Consider the following 17,195-nt stretch of genomic DNA (forward strand, 5'->3'; position numbering starts at 1 on the left):
TGCCGAGGGCAGAAGTAATGGCTGATAGCACTTAATTGAAGCTACATAAATATTCAGTTTTCTCACAGCTTGTTCAGCAAGTAATAAAGAGGTATGCTGTGCACCTTTGCATGACCAATGCAATCTGGTGAGAGACTGTGCACTGAGTCTGCTTGGTTGTGTTCGGCAATTTGACTTTGGTATTTTGCTATACATAATTCCTTGGGTATTCGTAGCTTACTTTGCGATAAAATGGAACTTGGAGCAGTGGTCATCTATACATAAATATTTGCACATAAATAATGCAACCACAATTACAGCATGATGAGGGGGGGCAATATGAGACTAAGAAAATGAAAAAAATATATTACGATTATAATGTGACGTGATGCCACAAGAAAACAAAGCAATGCATAGAAGCAGATGGCACTTCCATGCCACCAAGATAGATAAATAGGCAGCGCTTCAGAAGTGCCCACGACACAATTGAACAAGGCAAAGCTGTGTTTGCTCCACACGCGGTAGCGATCACAGCATTGTTGCCAAGTGGTTTAGATTGCCGCAGTTTAAGTTTCCAGAAAATGTACAGAAGAACAATCTGCTTTATAGTCTTAAAGAATATAACATGAAGTACATTACAAGGCCAGAAACATTCCTAGAAAAGTTGCCTTATATTTGCTTAAATCGGCAAGCAGCATGGCTTGTTTTACATAGAATAAATTTTCATGATACCGTAGTGTGCAGGGTTTTATAAACAAAGTGAAAAACATTCAGCCCATATACCACACTATGACGGTATGTAATAATTGTAATCTCATAATCTAAAAGGTGTAGTTGATTTTACAAAAGTTGACATTCTTCAATCTGAGCCCTGTAAATTTTAACACGCAGGGGCACCCCTTGGCTAAGCAATAGGGATGTAATGTTTATGCATACAAGCATTACCCCATGCATTTGTACCACATCGCCCAAAAGAAATCAATTTTCCCGTCCAAGTCTGCCTCATGCAAGACTGGAATTAAAGCATAAGTTTATACAGTCATCCAAACAATAACACTTCATTTTCACATATGAAATTCATATAAATAGATCTCTCTTGATGCCAGCCTCCTGGAATGCTGAACCTTGCTGCATGCTTTAGAGGAATTATAGTAGTAGCACTTTACTCAAAAGTTATTTAGGGCTGCAGTGTTGCAGAACACACCTACAAATGCCGCATTTCATGTGTAACAACTTGGTTGATTTGCTTGAACAACCTACCAAGAGCAAATTAAAATTTCTTCCTGTTTAGCATTTTTGCCTGCTAGACCACAATCGAATGTCATCAGTATATTAACTTGGAGAAACAAATCTGGCTTATACGGGGCGTCCCAACACACAAAGGTTTGAAAATATGCAAATGCTACGTATCTGGACACAACCAAGGTAAAGTTTGCCATCACCTGGAGATACTCAGTTTTTTTTGCATTCTGCCTAATTGCATAATTAAGTGTAAATTATTTAATCAACTTCTCAAATATTATAATTACATGAAATACGTGCTGCATGAAAGTTTTTCTGAGCGTGAAAGAAAGCCACGAATACACGCAAAGATCCTCGAGCGGCCATTCATGCGGCAATTTTATGTGTATTCGCGAGCTTCTTTCCCGCTCGGAAGAACACTTTTATGTAGCACTTTTTGCACAACAGGATGCTGTATCAGGAGTTGTTGTTCATGGTGTTCTACAATTTCCTCATTTACACTTTTCATCTGATTAGAGTAATTGAGAGGTTGATTAATTAAGACTAATGATCTAATTAGGCAGAATGCAAAGAATATTCTCAGTATCTCCAAGCAATGGCAAACGTAATAACTTGATTTTGTCCAGCTACGTGGCATCTTTATTTTAAAAAATATTTATGCATCATAGTTGGGACACTCTGTATATTAAAAGCTTCACATATTGCCACAGCTGTGTGTAACATTCAAAGAGTGCTTCTCCACCAGCACTCCAATGTCACTTACAGTGATCACCTACACAGCTAAGTGGATTGCCATGATGCAGGTTGGTAGTAAAATGCTGAGAGAAACAAATCCACTTACTTTGAAGGCAACAATATTGCGGTAACTTGAGAGACATGGTCTCATGGCAGGCAGCAGATCTCTTCTCAGCTCCAGCAGGACACCAGCAACTAGTCTTTCAGTAAAAGAAAATATTGAATCAGTAATGTTATGTTACCTTGTTCTTGCTAAGCATCAGCACAATCATCTGATTTTCATGCATATCTACTTTCTTCTGAAGCAGTTGAACTGAAGGATTTATAAAATACAGTCTATATTGATTGCATTTGCTTCTCTGGCATGTACAATTTTTTTGCAACTGATACATTTACAGCTAGCTACACGACACGAACGCTTGGATTGCCCAGACATCATTAGAAGCAAAACGTCTCGCTGCTCCACAAGCAGTTGCACCAAGGAAAGACACAGCAGAGCTAACACTTTTTTTGGTAACTACAATGAAAATGCATGCAAACAAGGAGGCAACTATCGCACGTATAGTGACAGTACAAGCGTCAATAGGAATTATGTGCGCAACTGAATGCACTCTTATTTTAACGCGCATGAGCAATAGGTTATACGCGCCACACAAAAAATTTCGATTGCGCTACCATGGAGATCGATGTGAAATTATGTGATCCTTTTTCCCATTCACGCGCCATTTTTGCCCTATGACGCTGTTTACTGGCCTTTTGAAAAACAAATAGTTCTGTTCGCCACGCCAGCTTACCACACATCATCTAAACAGCTACACTATGCAAACCGAACAAATAGAATTACAACGGGCTTACCTCATACGTACGCGTACGCGCAGCGTGCGTACACTGTTGAACATCCGTTGAGGGCAGGCTATCCCGTATCCAAGCGCATACGTGCACCCGTACACAGGACTTCCATGCCGCAGCATGCAGAGTTTTGTAGACGAAGGGACACATTCCGTTCAAACATCCCCGCGCTCTGACGGCACTTGACGAGCACAGAAGCGTACACCACACCGCGACAAATTCGGAACTTTGCCAGTCCTAACATGCCGAGAGTCGTACAGCCGCGAGTCAAGCAGCCTAACCATCCATCGCGTCTGTTCTTCGCTCACGATGCGTCAATCTCTGTTCCATAGGGCCTTGCTCCACTCTTGAGTACAAATCAAGACCTAATTACGGTAAACTAACAAACTGTACAACATAAAAGATAAACCGGCTGGCTACACAATGCAGCCGATGCAGCTTCGTCAACCGCTCGTCTTGTTACATCCTCCGAGATCGGAAGCGCCGCGCGTGGTTCCACCTGGTGCTGGGAGCGCGGAGAACAAAACAAAATCGGTTTCGTTTTCCCATTTATGCAGCAGTTGTTGGAAGAGTAAAATGATTGCTTGACAAATAATTGAACTCGGGAAGAGGAGATCGCTTTCTCTGCCACAGGGCATTGTATACATTGTATACATTGCCCAAAGAGATATCTCTTTGTATACATTGTATACAAAGAGATAGAGAAAGCAAGAAGAGGAAAGGCAGTGAGAGTCCGGTGATCGTTGCAATGCCGTGCTAGAGTGTAATGCGATGCGTCAATGAGCTCTAGTATAGAGTTAATTTGGACTGGCTGGTGCATGTAATGAACGGGCAAATAATGAGTTGTGTCATTACTTTTACCCACGGATAAAGGTCATGTAATAAATGGTGTTACATGTCGGGTTAAAAAAGAAATAAAGGTTGAATCATTATGCCAACTCGGGACAGGGCGTTTTTTTTCTTTTTCTTTCTTTCTTTCCTTTTGACAGTACACAAAGTGCTATATCCCTCATCTTCGATCACCTTCCCAAAGTTTGCACACGTACTGGTGCGTGTTCGATGCCGCAGCGTGCAAAGTTTTGCAGCCGAGTGAAACACATTCCGCGCAAGTATACCCGCGCTATGACGGCACATGACGAGCACACAAACATACACCACACAGCGACAAATTCGGCACTTTGCCCATTCAAACATGCCGAGAGTCAAGCAGCCTAACCATCCATCGTTTGTTCTTCACTCACAATGCGTCCATCTGTTATTGTAGTCAGCAGAATTCCGTACAAGAAAGTGTGCGCTCGCCGGTCTTGTTTCAAGATGAAGCGCTAAAAGATACATGATGATATACATTAATGACATAGCATTAAATATTAATTCAACAGTTTGCCTTTTTGCCGATGATTGTGTGATTTACAGAGAGATATATATGGCTAGCCCTAACGACATTATAACACTGCAATCTGACCTTAATAAACTAACGGAATGGTGCTGCAAATGGCAGATGCAAATTAACACAGAAAAGACCAATCACCTGAACTTCACTTCCGTTCCAAAGTCTAAAACTAATACTTATATTTTAAACAATAGCATAGTAAACTCGGTTACATCGGCTAAATACCTCGGTGTCTACATAAATTCTAGCTTAACATGGACTGACCATATAAAATATATCACAACTAAAGCGCAAAAGAAACTTGGCTTTCTGAAGCGACGCTTGCATCTGGCCGACAGGGACACAAGGCTTCAAGCGTACACTTTCTTCGTGCGTCCCTCCCTGGAATATGCATCAGTCATTTGGCATCCCTACCAGATCGCCCTTACCAATCTACTCGAAGCCGTCCAGAATAAAGCAGCGCGATTCATCATGTCATTCTACTCCCGATTTCAAAGCGTTTCATCTTTGAAGCAAACACTCAACATGCCGCCACTCGCAATACGCAGAAAATTCGCCAGATTATGCTTTTTTCACACACTGTATCACAGCAACACATCATTTGCCCGGTCACACATTTTACCGTCACCTCATACTTCACATCGCATCGATCATGCCTACAAAGTTAACCCTATCTTTGCCCGGATGGAAAAGTCCAACAATTCGCCGTTAACCTTATCAATAAAAGAATGGAATCAGTTACCCTCCAGAATTGCCACGGTAACACACAGTCTTCCTTATTTTATTCAGCATTACTAACGTATTTACAATCCTAGCACATTTAGTAACATTTTTCTCTCCCAGAGCACTTATTCGCTTTCGCTATTGTGTTCTTGCTTCGTTGAGTGTGAATTTTGTAAGAATATTGTCACGATATGATTCACGCCAACATCGATGAAGAAGACGCTGATGATCGGGCGCGCGCTCTCCGCCATATGGTTGACGCTTGATCGCCTTGTAAATATACTGTAAATACGTTTTCCTGTTGTGTTTGCCTCCCCGTAACATCTTGGTGGAAGTGCTGGGGGTATAACGCAAGACGGAGCTCCGCAGCGGCCGCCAAGTCGCCACTCTAGGCATGTCCACCAGCGGTGAAACTGCGTCAGCGGCGGCCGCCATGCCAACCGTCGTCCTGGCTCCACCCCGTGACCCTGGGACCTATTCCGGCACTGCTGGCGACGACGTCGACAAATGGATTCGACTCTACGAATGCGTAAGCGCACATTACAGGTGGGACCCGACCATGATGTTGGCGAATGTCACATTTTATCTAAAGGGAACGGCGAAGGCCTGGTTCGACAACAACGAAGAGGAGCTCACAAGCTGGAGCGTATGTAAGAATAAACTTCGCGAGTTGTTTGGCCAACCTGCAGGCTGCCAGCGTGCTGCCAAGCAAGAGCTTGCCTCGCGTGTGCAGACGCCTACTGAGTCGTACTTGACGTATATTCAGGATGTGCTGACCCTTTGCCGGAAGGTTGACGCCAAGATGACAGAAGCCGATAAGGTTGCGCACCTGCTGAAAGGGATCGCGGACGATGCGTTTAACCTGATCGTGTTTAAAAACTCTTCGACAGTCAACGAGATTATTACTGAATGCCGACGCTTCGAAGATGCTAAAAGCCGACGTATCGCCCACCAATTCGCCCGCCTTCCGAACACGGCAGCGACATCAACGTGTGAGGATGTTTGTATGCCGACTCAGCCTTTAACATCGGAGACCATCACCCGAATCGTTCGACGCGAAATTGAAGCCGCATCGCCCGCACATTTAATGCGAGGAGAGACCTGTGATGCCCCACCTACGATATCCCTTATACAATCCGTTGTTCGTCAAGAACTGGCAAACGTGGGCCTTCAAACCATCAGCTCTGTGAACCACTCTGACAGTTACCCTTCGGCCACTTTCAACCCTCTCCAACGCCGTTACACCACTCCGAATTATCGCGACCCGAATGCGTGGCGGACGCCTGACGACAAGCCCATTTGCTTTCGATGTGGACGTGTTGGACACATTTCACGATATTGCCGAAGTCCTTGGCCCTCGTCTTCTCGACCCAACTCATCCAGCTTCCGCTACCCACCCCGAAGCCAGCACCAGGTACCAAGCCCACCTGACCAGGAAACATCTGCCGAGACCAGTACTACTACCGCCCATTACAGCCGCTCGCCCTCCCCACGACGCCGACCTTCTCGGTCACCCCCACCACGCCGTTCCCCGTCCCCGTCTTACTCCCGGCGTTTTCCTTCGGGAAACTAACGGCTGCAGCTCCTGGAGGTGATGCTGCTATTCCGACCTGCTCTCCAATTCCTCTGTTGACGCTCCCTACCAATCAGAACTTGATCGACGTTGAAGTGGATGGCCTACCTGTTACTGCTTTGATTGACACCGGCGCCCATATTTCTGTTATGAGTTCTCACCTCCGCCGGCAGTTGAAGAAAGTTATGACCCCTGCCCCATCACGTGTGGTCCGTGTGGCCGACGGTGGTACGTCTCCCGTAGCTGGCCTTTGTACCGCACGTGTCAGTGTTGCCGGCCGTCAAACTTCTGCTTTGTTCACCGTCCTCGTCTGCTGTTCCAATGACGTCATCCTCGGTCTTGACTTTTTGTCCCTCCACTCCGCCCTCATCGATTGTTCCGCTGGTACTGTACAGCTTGACCTACCAAGTGTGATTGATCCACCCGGACCAATCAAGAGTCGGCTCTGTTCTGCTGAGCACGTCCGTTTGCCGCCACAAGCCGTTACTTATGTTGCTGTGACGCCCTCTCCACCAGTCCCCGACGGTGATTATGTGCTCGCTCCCATCACCGCCGTTCTGTTGACGCATAGTGTTGGTTTGCCTCATACTGTTATCACTCTACGGGACAATCTTACTTGTCTTCCTGTGATTAATTTCGGACTGTGTTCACAAGTGCTCCCACAAGGCATTTCACTCGCTATGCTGACGCCCTCCTACGATTACGTTATCTCGACCTTGTCTCCTCCTGATGCTGGTCGCTCGCACACCACCGATATCCCGTCTTCTTCGCCAGATCTGTCTCCTCCCGACCTGAAGAAAATGATTGCTCCAGACCTTTCGCCCCATCACGCTGACGATCTCCTTCGCCTCCTCTTCTCTTATAGGGACGTCTTTGACCTTTGCGACCGTCCTCTGGGTCAAACCTGCGCTGTCAAGCACCGCATAAACACTGGCGATGCCCATCCGATCTACCGACGGCCATACCGCGTCTCTCCAGCTGAGCGCCGCATCATTCAAAAGGAGGTCGACAAGATGCTTGCCAAAAATATAATCGAGCCATCCTGCAGCCCTTGGGCTTCTCCTGTGGATCTTGTTAAAAAGAAAGATGACAGTTGGCGATTTTGCGTGGACTACCGGCATCTCAACAAGATCACCAAAAAAGTTGTCGCAGTTTCACCTGAAAGGCGAAGCATCAATTGCGATAGCAAACTTGTAGAGAGCTATACGGAGTAATGATATTAGCTTTATCAGCTGCATAAACTTGGACATGCAGCAGCATCGGCAACACGCAGAACTGTTGTCGACGCCATCGGCGTTTTGCCCGCGTTCGCTCAAAATGCGTGCGGCGTTGGTGACTGTTGCCGGAGCCTCTGATATAAATAGGCACTGCGTGCCGCAGCTAAACGTCGCCTCCCTTCCCTCCCCCTCCCCCACGGCCTCTCACTCGTCGGAAGAAGGCGCGTTTGCTCTACATACATGGCGATTGTGAAGGAGAACAGAGACGCCTACTTCTGCAGCCCTTTAGCGAGCACGGCGCAGAACGCGCGTTTGTTCTCCGACGTGCGTTCATTCCCCGTGAAAGACGCGCCCCTCGCGCCCTTTCACTCGCACATACAGCGTTCGGCGCGCGGCGACGATTTCTTCTCCAAATGACGTCATACGGAACCTCACGGCGACGGCGACGGCAGAAATCTGCTTTTGAGTGTCCATATAATTGCTATCGCAATAAAAGACGTGTACCCGCTCCCACGCATAGACGACGCCCTGGATTGCCTTCACGGCGCCAAGTATTTTTCTTCAATCGACCTTCGGTCAGGGTACTGGCAGATAGCCGTTGATGACATGGACCGTGAGAAGACCGCTTTTGTTACCCCTGACGGCCTTTATCAGTTTAAAGTCATGCCTTTCGGCTTATGCAACGCCCCGGCCACCTTCGAACGCATGATGGACACTCTCTTACACGGTTTTAAATGGTTCATTTGCCTGTGTTATCTTGATGACGTCATTGTATTTTCACCGAACTTTGAAACGCATCTCGACCGCCTTTCTTCTATCCTTTCTGTTTTTCGTAAAGCCGGCCTGCAACTTAATTCATCTAAGTGCCACTTCGGACGTCAGCAACTTATCATGCTCGGTCATCTCGTCGACTCAACCGGTGTTCGCCCCGATCCTGACAAAGTTCGAGCTGTGCAGCAGTTCCCCGTTCCGACTTGCACAAAGGAAGTTCGTAGCTTTCTGGGAGTGTGCTCCTACTTCCGTCGTTTTGTGAGGAATTTCGCGGAAATCGCACGCCCTCTCACAAACTTACTGAAGAAAGGCGTCTCGTTCATTTGGGGTGCTGCACAGGCTGCCGCCTTCTCTACCCTCATCACGTCGCTCACTACACCACCTGTCCTGGCTCATTTCGACAGCTCCACTCCAACAGAACTCCGCACCGATGCCAGCGGCTACGGAATCGGCGCTGTTTTAGTCCAGCATAAGAATGGGCATGCCCGTTTTGTCGCCTATGCCAGCCGTCTCCTCTCCTTAGCCGAACAGAACTACTCTATTACAGAACGGGAGTGTCTTGCTCTCGTTTGGGCGGTGGGCAAATTCCGCCCCTATTTACATGGCCAGCATTTCACTGTGACTACCGATCACCACGCACTTTGCTGGCTTTCGTCGCTTAAGGATCCCACTGGGCGTCTTGGTCGCTGGGCACTCCGGCTCCAAGAATACACTTACTCTGTTTCTTATAAATCTGGCCGATTGCACCGGGATGCTGACTGTTTGTCCCGCAATCCCGTGGATCCGCCTGAAGCCTCGGATGACATGCCTGCATGTGTACTCTCGCTCTCCGCTTTAAGCCACATCCGTGATGAACAGCGCGTGATCCCATTTTAAGTGAGCTTATTCAGAAGCTGGATTCCGCCACGCCCGATCCTTCCCTTCGCCTATTCGTGCTTAAAGATGACACGTTATATCGCTACAACGTCCACCCGGACGGACGCGAACTGTTGCTCGTCGTTCCTACGCATCTGCGCTTGAGCGTTCTCGGCCAGCTACATGACGTCCCGACCGCTGGTCACCTTGGAGTCTCCCGGACCTACGATCGCGTTCGGCGTCGCTTCTTTTGGCCCGGTCTTTACCGCTCCGTTCGTCGCTACGTAGCTGCTTGTGAACCCTGCCAACGCCGAAAGAAACCACCTAAGCCTCCTGCTGGCCTCCTTCAGCCCCTTGAAGTCCCAGCTGACCCCTTCTTCCGAGTTGGCCTTGACCTCCTCGGTTCTTTCCCGACCTCTACTGTTGGAAACAAATGGATTGCCGTTGCTACGGACCACTCCACCCGCTACGCAATTACACGCGCTCTCCCTACCAGCTGTGCTACGGACGTTGCAGATTTCCTACTACACGATGTCATCTTACATCACGAAGCCCCTTGTCAACTCCTCACTGACCGTGGCCGTTACTTTCTCTCCAGAGTTATCGATGACCTGCTTCGCTCCTGCGCCACCAAACACAAATTTACGACGGCTTACCACCCGCAAACTAACGGCTTGACTGAGCGCTTCAACCGGACGCTTACTGACATGCTTTCTATGTATGTCTCATCTGACCATCAAGACTGGGATGTTGCGTTGCCCTTTGTTACATTCGCTTACAATTCCTCCCGTCATGATACTGCTGGTTTCTCACCCTTTTATCTTCTGTTTGGCCGCGAGCCAACGTTACCTTTTGACACTATCCTCCCCGATGCCGTCCATTTGCCAACTGAGTACGCTCGTGATGCCATTTCTCGAGCTGATGAGGCACGTCAAATTGCTCGCCGTCGCCTTACTACATCGCAAGGCCACCAGAAGCACCGCTACGACTCCCGTCATCGCGACGCTATCTATACTCCGGGTGCCCTTGTGCTTCTGTGGACTCCGACTCGGCGTGTTGGACTCTCAGAAAAATTGCCCTCGCGGTACTCCGGACCCTACCGTGTATTACGTCGTGTAACAGACGTCACGTATGAGATTGGCCCGCTCGAGTCTTCCTCGCCAACCGTTTCATCACCTACTGACGTTGTTCACGTATCCCGCCTGAAACCTTACCACTCGCCTGGATCATAGCAAGCACCGTGACGGTGCTTGAGCAGCCGGGGGTGATGTCACGATATGATTCACGCCAACATCGATGAAGAAGACGCTGATGATCGGGCGCGCGCTCTCCGCCATATGGTTGACGCTTGATCGCCTTGTAAATATACTGTAAATACGTTGTCCTGTTGTGTTTGCCTCCCCGTAACAATATTTACCTTGTTAATATGTTTCACGACTTGCTGTACCCCAAAGTGCTGTATTTACCACCTGCGATGCTCCTGCATTTGTGAAAATTGTGTTCTGCTTTATGTCCCCCCCCCCCTATGTAATGCCCCTGTATCTAAGTAAATAGGGTATCTAAATAAATAAATAAGAATAAATGCTTGCGATTACATCTTACCGCAAAAATTGACAACAATGTCAACAATTGAACAGTGCAGAATATGCGTAACGGGGGTGTGTCAATGAATGGCAGTTGACAGAGATGAGATATTTTGCAAATACTATGGGGCGATTGAAACCAAATACTGTACAGTTCAGTAAAACCCTTCCACTCCTGAGTTAATTCTTTCTCTCCGTCTAAAATTTTATCTATAGCCGCAGTACTTGGATTTATAGGCCGCCAGTTCTCTTCGCGCCCATTTCTTGTTAAATGTAAACGCAATCGTGGTCATTATACTGCGTTTCGGTACTGATTTAGAGTGCGCACAATTTTTGCATAGCGCACCAATGTAATTGCCAATGCACCAGCACCTGAACGGCGCAGGTTTGTTTACGTTGTCACGTATGGCCACCGCTCTTCGTTCACTAAAACTTATATATATATATATATATATATATATATATATATATATATAGTGCTGACACCAAATAAACGTCATTACAAACACAGGCGCCATTTGCATTGCAATAAAATATTCTTAGAGGAAACTTTGTGAGTACAAGCGTTCACGCAGACAGCGTGTATAGTTTTCCTTGCAAAAATACGGATGATCGCATAACAAAAATACGAATTCTGTCTGTTTCGTACAGAACAGTGTAGTCACCGTATTATTACGGAAAAATGACCGTAAAGCGTAAAACGGGGAGCACTTTCCGTATTTTAACGGAAATTTTGCTGTATTTCTGAAAATGAGATATTTTCCGTATTCTTACTGCAATTTTTCCGTATTTATTACGGAAAAAATGTCCGTAAAACTTGAAACGGGGAGCACTTTCCGTATTTTAACGGAAATTTCGCTGTATTTCTGAAAATGGGATATTTTCCGTATTCTTACTGCAATTTTTCCGTATAATGACGGAAATCCTCCGTATATTGACGAAAATTTTTTACAGTGTACGTTATAGCGCACGTTTTTATCGTAGAATGCATCAGTGATTCTCTTCCTCTTGCTTTTCATTGAATTTTGATCATACTTAGTTTCACATGAAGCAGGTTGCGGTGAAATAGATTTATTGAAGACGAGCACATACCAATTGACACATATCAACTGAGCCAAATTCATTTCGAAGAAGTTCACGGAAGTGTGGCGCATGCCTAGTTTAACCAATGCAGTGATACAATTAAGGGTAAATGGGGTTTGCGACTGTGCGGCACATAAGCAGCAGCACGTCCGAATAAAACTAGTGTGCGTTAAACGGGTTAACTGATGAGCGGTACATAAGCAACGTCACATACTGATCGAACCAACTTGTCCCGACGATTTGTTGTGGATGCGGTTTCCACATTACAGCAGCCCAATCGCCTAACCATTTGACCATACAATACCCAGTAAAGCTAGTTGGCGACAAAACGGTTAGAGAAAGTGCAGGAGGTGCCCATATAATCCTAATACATCACATTCGTCACGGCCCTCAACTATGTGCTTGCTAACGGTATAAACCTGGGCCACGTACGTTTCAGCAGACGGTAGTCGAGACTAGTATTTATATGAGGATATAGAAGATTCATATGGCTCGTATAACCTTACTCTATGACCCTTCGGGGTAGCCGAGTACCTAAGGCGCTAGTATACTCAGCTCGAAATTGTGGGCTAATACCCAGCTCCGGAGATTGCAGTTTGAATGGAGGCAAACAGGGAAGACGCCCGTGTGCATCGCAGCGCACGTTAAAGATCCCCAGAAGGGCAAAATTCTCCGTAGACCTCCACAACGGCGTCCAAGCGACGTAAACCGACTATTGGCTACTATATTATACTTTCTCTGGCACGTTTTCAGCTACAAAGTTCCTTTTGGGATGGGCGGCAAATGGTTTTTTTTTTGTTTTTCTACAGCGATAGCCAAAGTGCATATAACTAATCTCTCACTACCGTGGGAGCAGACAGAATGGTGAACTCACGAGGACTAGACGGACCACCTTAGTTTCTATGCAATATCATTCTTAGGGTACTTCACGTAGTTTTCGGGGGCTATGTAATTATGTATGCTTGCGCCTATCTTTGTATCGGTGTTAGTATTTAACCATTTTTCCGACTACCTCACTCACAGCGTAGATTTTTCTTGTTGAAGCAAGAGCATTGCCGCTATAGTAGACGCCTCACACATAACGCAATATGACGATGGCAATACGTTGGGCTGGCATAATGAACCCGTGCTAACTGACTACCGCCGAGTGTCATCATGACTTACGTTATAGCGCAAGTTTTATTGCGATAGCAATTATATGGACACTTCCACCGGATTTCTGCCGACGGCGTCGCCGTCGCCGTCGCCGTGAGGTTCCGTATAGATAAAATCTTCGCCGCGCGCCGTATGCCCGAGCGGAAGCGTGCGGGGACGCACGCTGTCACGGAGAGCGAACGCACTCAATCTTCCACGCGCAACCAAGGAAGCGAGAAGCGAGCGCCGGAGGGAGCGTATGGGGGGGGGGGGGGCGCATTTCTACTCGGCCAACAACCGCGGTCGTCGCTCGCTCGCACCGTCTCTTATCTCCACACGGCTCTGACCTTTACATTCGCCGCTCAGTTTCCGTTGAAGCGATAGACCGCACGTACCTTCCCCGTTGCGGCGTATATGCGCTTGCTGCCAGCGTTTTGACAGTCGTTGTCTGCAGTCATTCAGTGTGATCTATTCATGTTTGTTTGTGCGCGCTCACACCACAGTTAGTAATAGTCGGGCCACATTTTCCAACGCACGCTACACATGCAATGCTGCCCGGATCGGCAGTGCAGCGCTACAGGTGTGTCCCTTCGCACGCGCGGCCCACGGGCAGCGCTTCTCATCAACACCACCGTTTCACACGCGCCTTCTCGTGGTCATCGAGTCTCTCTTCATGTCGGTCTACTTACGCCGCAGCACACCTGCTTACTTAATCAGCTCATGTTTACTACAATTCATATTGCTACCAAAGCCGCTCACCTTATTTCGTATGACATTGCTGTGTTGCTATCGCATTCATTGCTTCGCCCTTAGGGCAAAACTGTGACATTTTATAGTAGAATGCTTCAGTGATTCTCTTCCTCTTGCTTTTCATTGAATTTTGATCATACTTAGTTTCACATGAAGCAAGTTGCGGTGAAATAGATTTATTGAAGACGAGCACATACCAATTGACACATATCAAGTGAGCCAAATTCATTTCGAAGAAGTTCACTGAAGTGTGGCACATGCCTAGTTTAACCAAAGCAGTTATACAATTGAGGGTAAATGGGGTTTGCGACTGTGCGGCACATAAGCAGCAGCTCGTCCGAATAAAACTAGTGTGCGTTAAACGGGTTAACTGATAAGCGGTACATAAGCAACGTCACATACTGATCGAACCAACTTGTCCCGACAATTTGTTGTGGATGCAGTTTCCACATTACAGTAGAACAATCGCCTAACCATTTGACCATACAATACCCAGTAAAGCTAGTTGGCGACAAAACGGTTAGAGAAAGTGCAGGAGGTGCCCATATAATCCTAATACATGACATTCGTGACGGCCCTCAACTATGTGTTTGCTAACGGTATAAACCTGGGCCACGTACGTTTCAGCAGACGGTCGTCGAAACTAGAATTTATATGAGGATATAGAAGACTCATACGGCTCCTATAGCCTTACTCTAGCACCCTTCTGGGTAGCCGAGTACCTAAGGCGCTAGTATACTCAGCTCGAAATTGTGGGCTAATACCCAGCTCGGAGATTGCAGTTTGAATGGAGGCAAACAGCGAAGACGCCCGTGTGCATCGCAGCGCACGTTAAAGATCCCCAGAAGGGCAAAATTCTCCGTAGACCTCCACTACGGCGTCCAAGCGACGTAAACCGACTATTGGCTACTAAATTATACTTTCTCTGGCACGTTTTCAGCTAAAAAGTTCCTTTTGGGATGGGCGGTATATGTTTTTTTTTTCTACAGCGATAGCCAAAGTGCATATAACTAATATCTAACAACCGTGGGAGCAGACAGAATGGTGAAGTCACGAGGACTAGACGGACCACCTTAGTTTCTATGCAATATCATTCTTAGGGTAGCTCACGCAGTTTTCGGTGGCTATGTAATCATGTATGCTTGCGCCTATCTTTGTATCTGTGTTAGTATCTAACCATTTTTCCGAGTACCTCACTCACTGCGTATATTTTTTGTTATTGAAGCAAAGAGCATTCCCGCTGCAGTAGACGCCTCATACATAATGCAATATGACGATGGCAATACGTTGGGTCGGCATAATGATTCAGTGCTAACTCACTACCACCGAAAGGCATTATGACTTTTGTTATAGCGCAATGTTTTATAATAAAATGATTCAGTGCTTCCATTCCTCTTGCATTTCATTGAAGCTTGATCATACTTAGTTTCACATGAAGCAAGTTGCGGTGAAGTAGATTTATTGAAGACGAGCACATACCGATTGACACATATCAAGTGAGCCAAACTGAATTCGAAGAAGTTCACTGAAGTGTGGCACATGCCTAGTTTAACCAAAGCAGTGATACAATTGAGGGTAAATGGGGTTTGCGACTGTGCGGCACATAAGCAGCTGCACGTCCTAATAAAACTAGTGTGCGTTAAACGGGTTAACTGATGAGCGGTACATAAGCAACGTCACATAATGATCGACCCAACTTGTCCCGACGATTTGTTGTGGATGCGGTTTCCACATTACAGCAGCCCAATCGCCTAACCATTTGACCATGGAATACCCAGTAAAGCTAGTTGGCGACTAAACGGTTACAAAAGTGCATGAGGTGCCCATATAATGCATGCTTATACATGACATTCGTGGCGGCCCTAAACTATGTGTTTGCTAACGGTATAAACCTGGGCCACGTACGTTTCAGCAGACGGTCGTCGAGACTAGAATTTATATGAGGATATAGAAGATTCATATGGCTCCTATCACCTTACTCTATCACCCTTCGGGGTAGCCGATAATAATAATATAATAATAATATATGTTGTTTTGTGGCGCAAGGGCCAGCTATGGCCAAAGAGTGCCAAGACGTGGTGTACTGAGTGAGCAATGGTATGATCAATGACAGTGGATAGGTGTAGGGTGGCTGTAAAGGGGCCTAAAATCCTGCGCACTAAAGGTGCGTAAAAGACAAAAATACTAAGATCATGACAATGACGTGATAGGGGCGCAATGAATATAATATAGTATAAAAAAGTTGTAAGAAATACAAGGCACTACTGCCTCACAGGGACCCTTAGAAGCAAGAGCCTGGAGGAGAGTCCCTTTCAAATATGCTGTCGCAGCGGCGTCCTCTGAAAGAGGATGCCGCTACGAATCTCTCGGGCGAAAAACTTGCAAAATGTCGAGGTCGTTTAAAAAGGCTAAAACTGACTCGTGCGGAAATATCGGGTCATTATGTAAAAACATAGCTGGGTGAAGGGGTATATTCTCTTTAAAGGCTTGAACAAAGTGCTTTTTTTTTCAGGTTCTATTAATGGACACTGTACTAGGATGTGAAGTACAGTAAGTGCTTCCCCGCATCTAGTACAGGTTGGGGGTTCGCCTCCAGACAGCAGGTAATTATGCGTGCTGTAAGTGTGTCCTATTCTGAGCCTACAGAATAGGACATCATTTCTGCTAGATTTCTTGGTCGATGGCCAGTTTCCTAAATGGGGCTTAATTAAATGGAGCTTGTTATGAGTCTGGCCGTCCCACAAACGCTGCCAATGGACTCGAAGTCTCTTGCGTAGATATGGCTTCATATCATGAACAGGGACGGGCATAGATGTGTTGCCAGCTTTTGCCTCGATGGATGTGGCAAGCTGGTCTGCCAGTACATTTCCCTCGATGTCTCGGTGTCCTGGCACCCAGCACACCACAACATGCTGCCCAGACGCATAAATACTACATATGAATGAATAAAGCGATACTATTACGGGATTTTTGTGCCTTTTAAGAGATTTTAAAGCTTTTACTACGCTCAGCGAGCCTGTGTAGATGATTGCTTTGGGTATTTTCGAGTCCTTGATATGTTTAAGAGTCCACAGTATTGCATAAGCCTCTGCTGTAAAAATGCTCGTTTGTGGGTGCAGGGCGTCGGCATCTGAAAATGATGGGCCAACCGCTGCATAAGAGACGCCAGCATGAGACTTTGATGCATTGGTGTAAAATTCCGGACAGGAGTATTTATGCTGCAGTTCAAGGAAGTGCATTCGAATGTGTGCAACGGGGGCGTGCTTCGTAACATGTAAAAAGGACAAATCACACTCTACAATCTGCCACTG

Source organism: Dermacentor silvarum, chromosome 2 (genome assembly GCF_013339745.2).
Source record: "Dermacentor silvarum isolate Dsil-2018 chromosome 2, BIME_Dsil_1.4, whole genome shotgun sequence".
NCBI lineage: Eukaryota > Metazoa > Arthropoda > Arachnida > Ixodida > Ixodidae > Dermacentor > Dermacentor silvarum.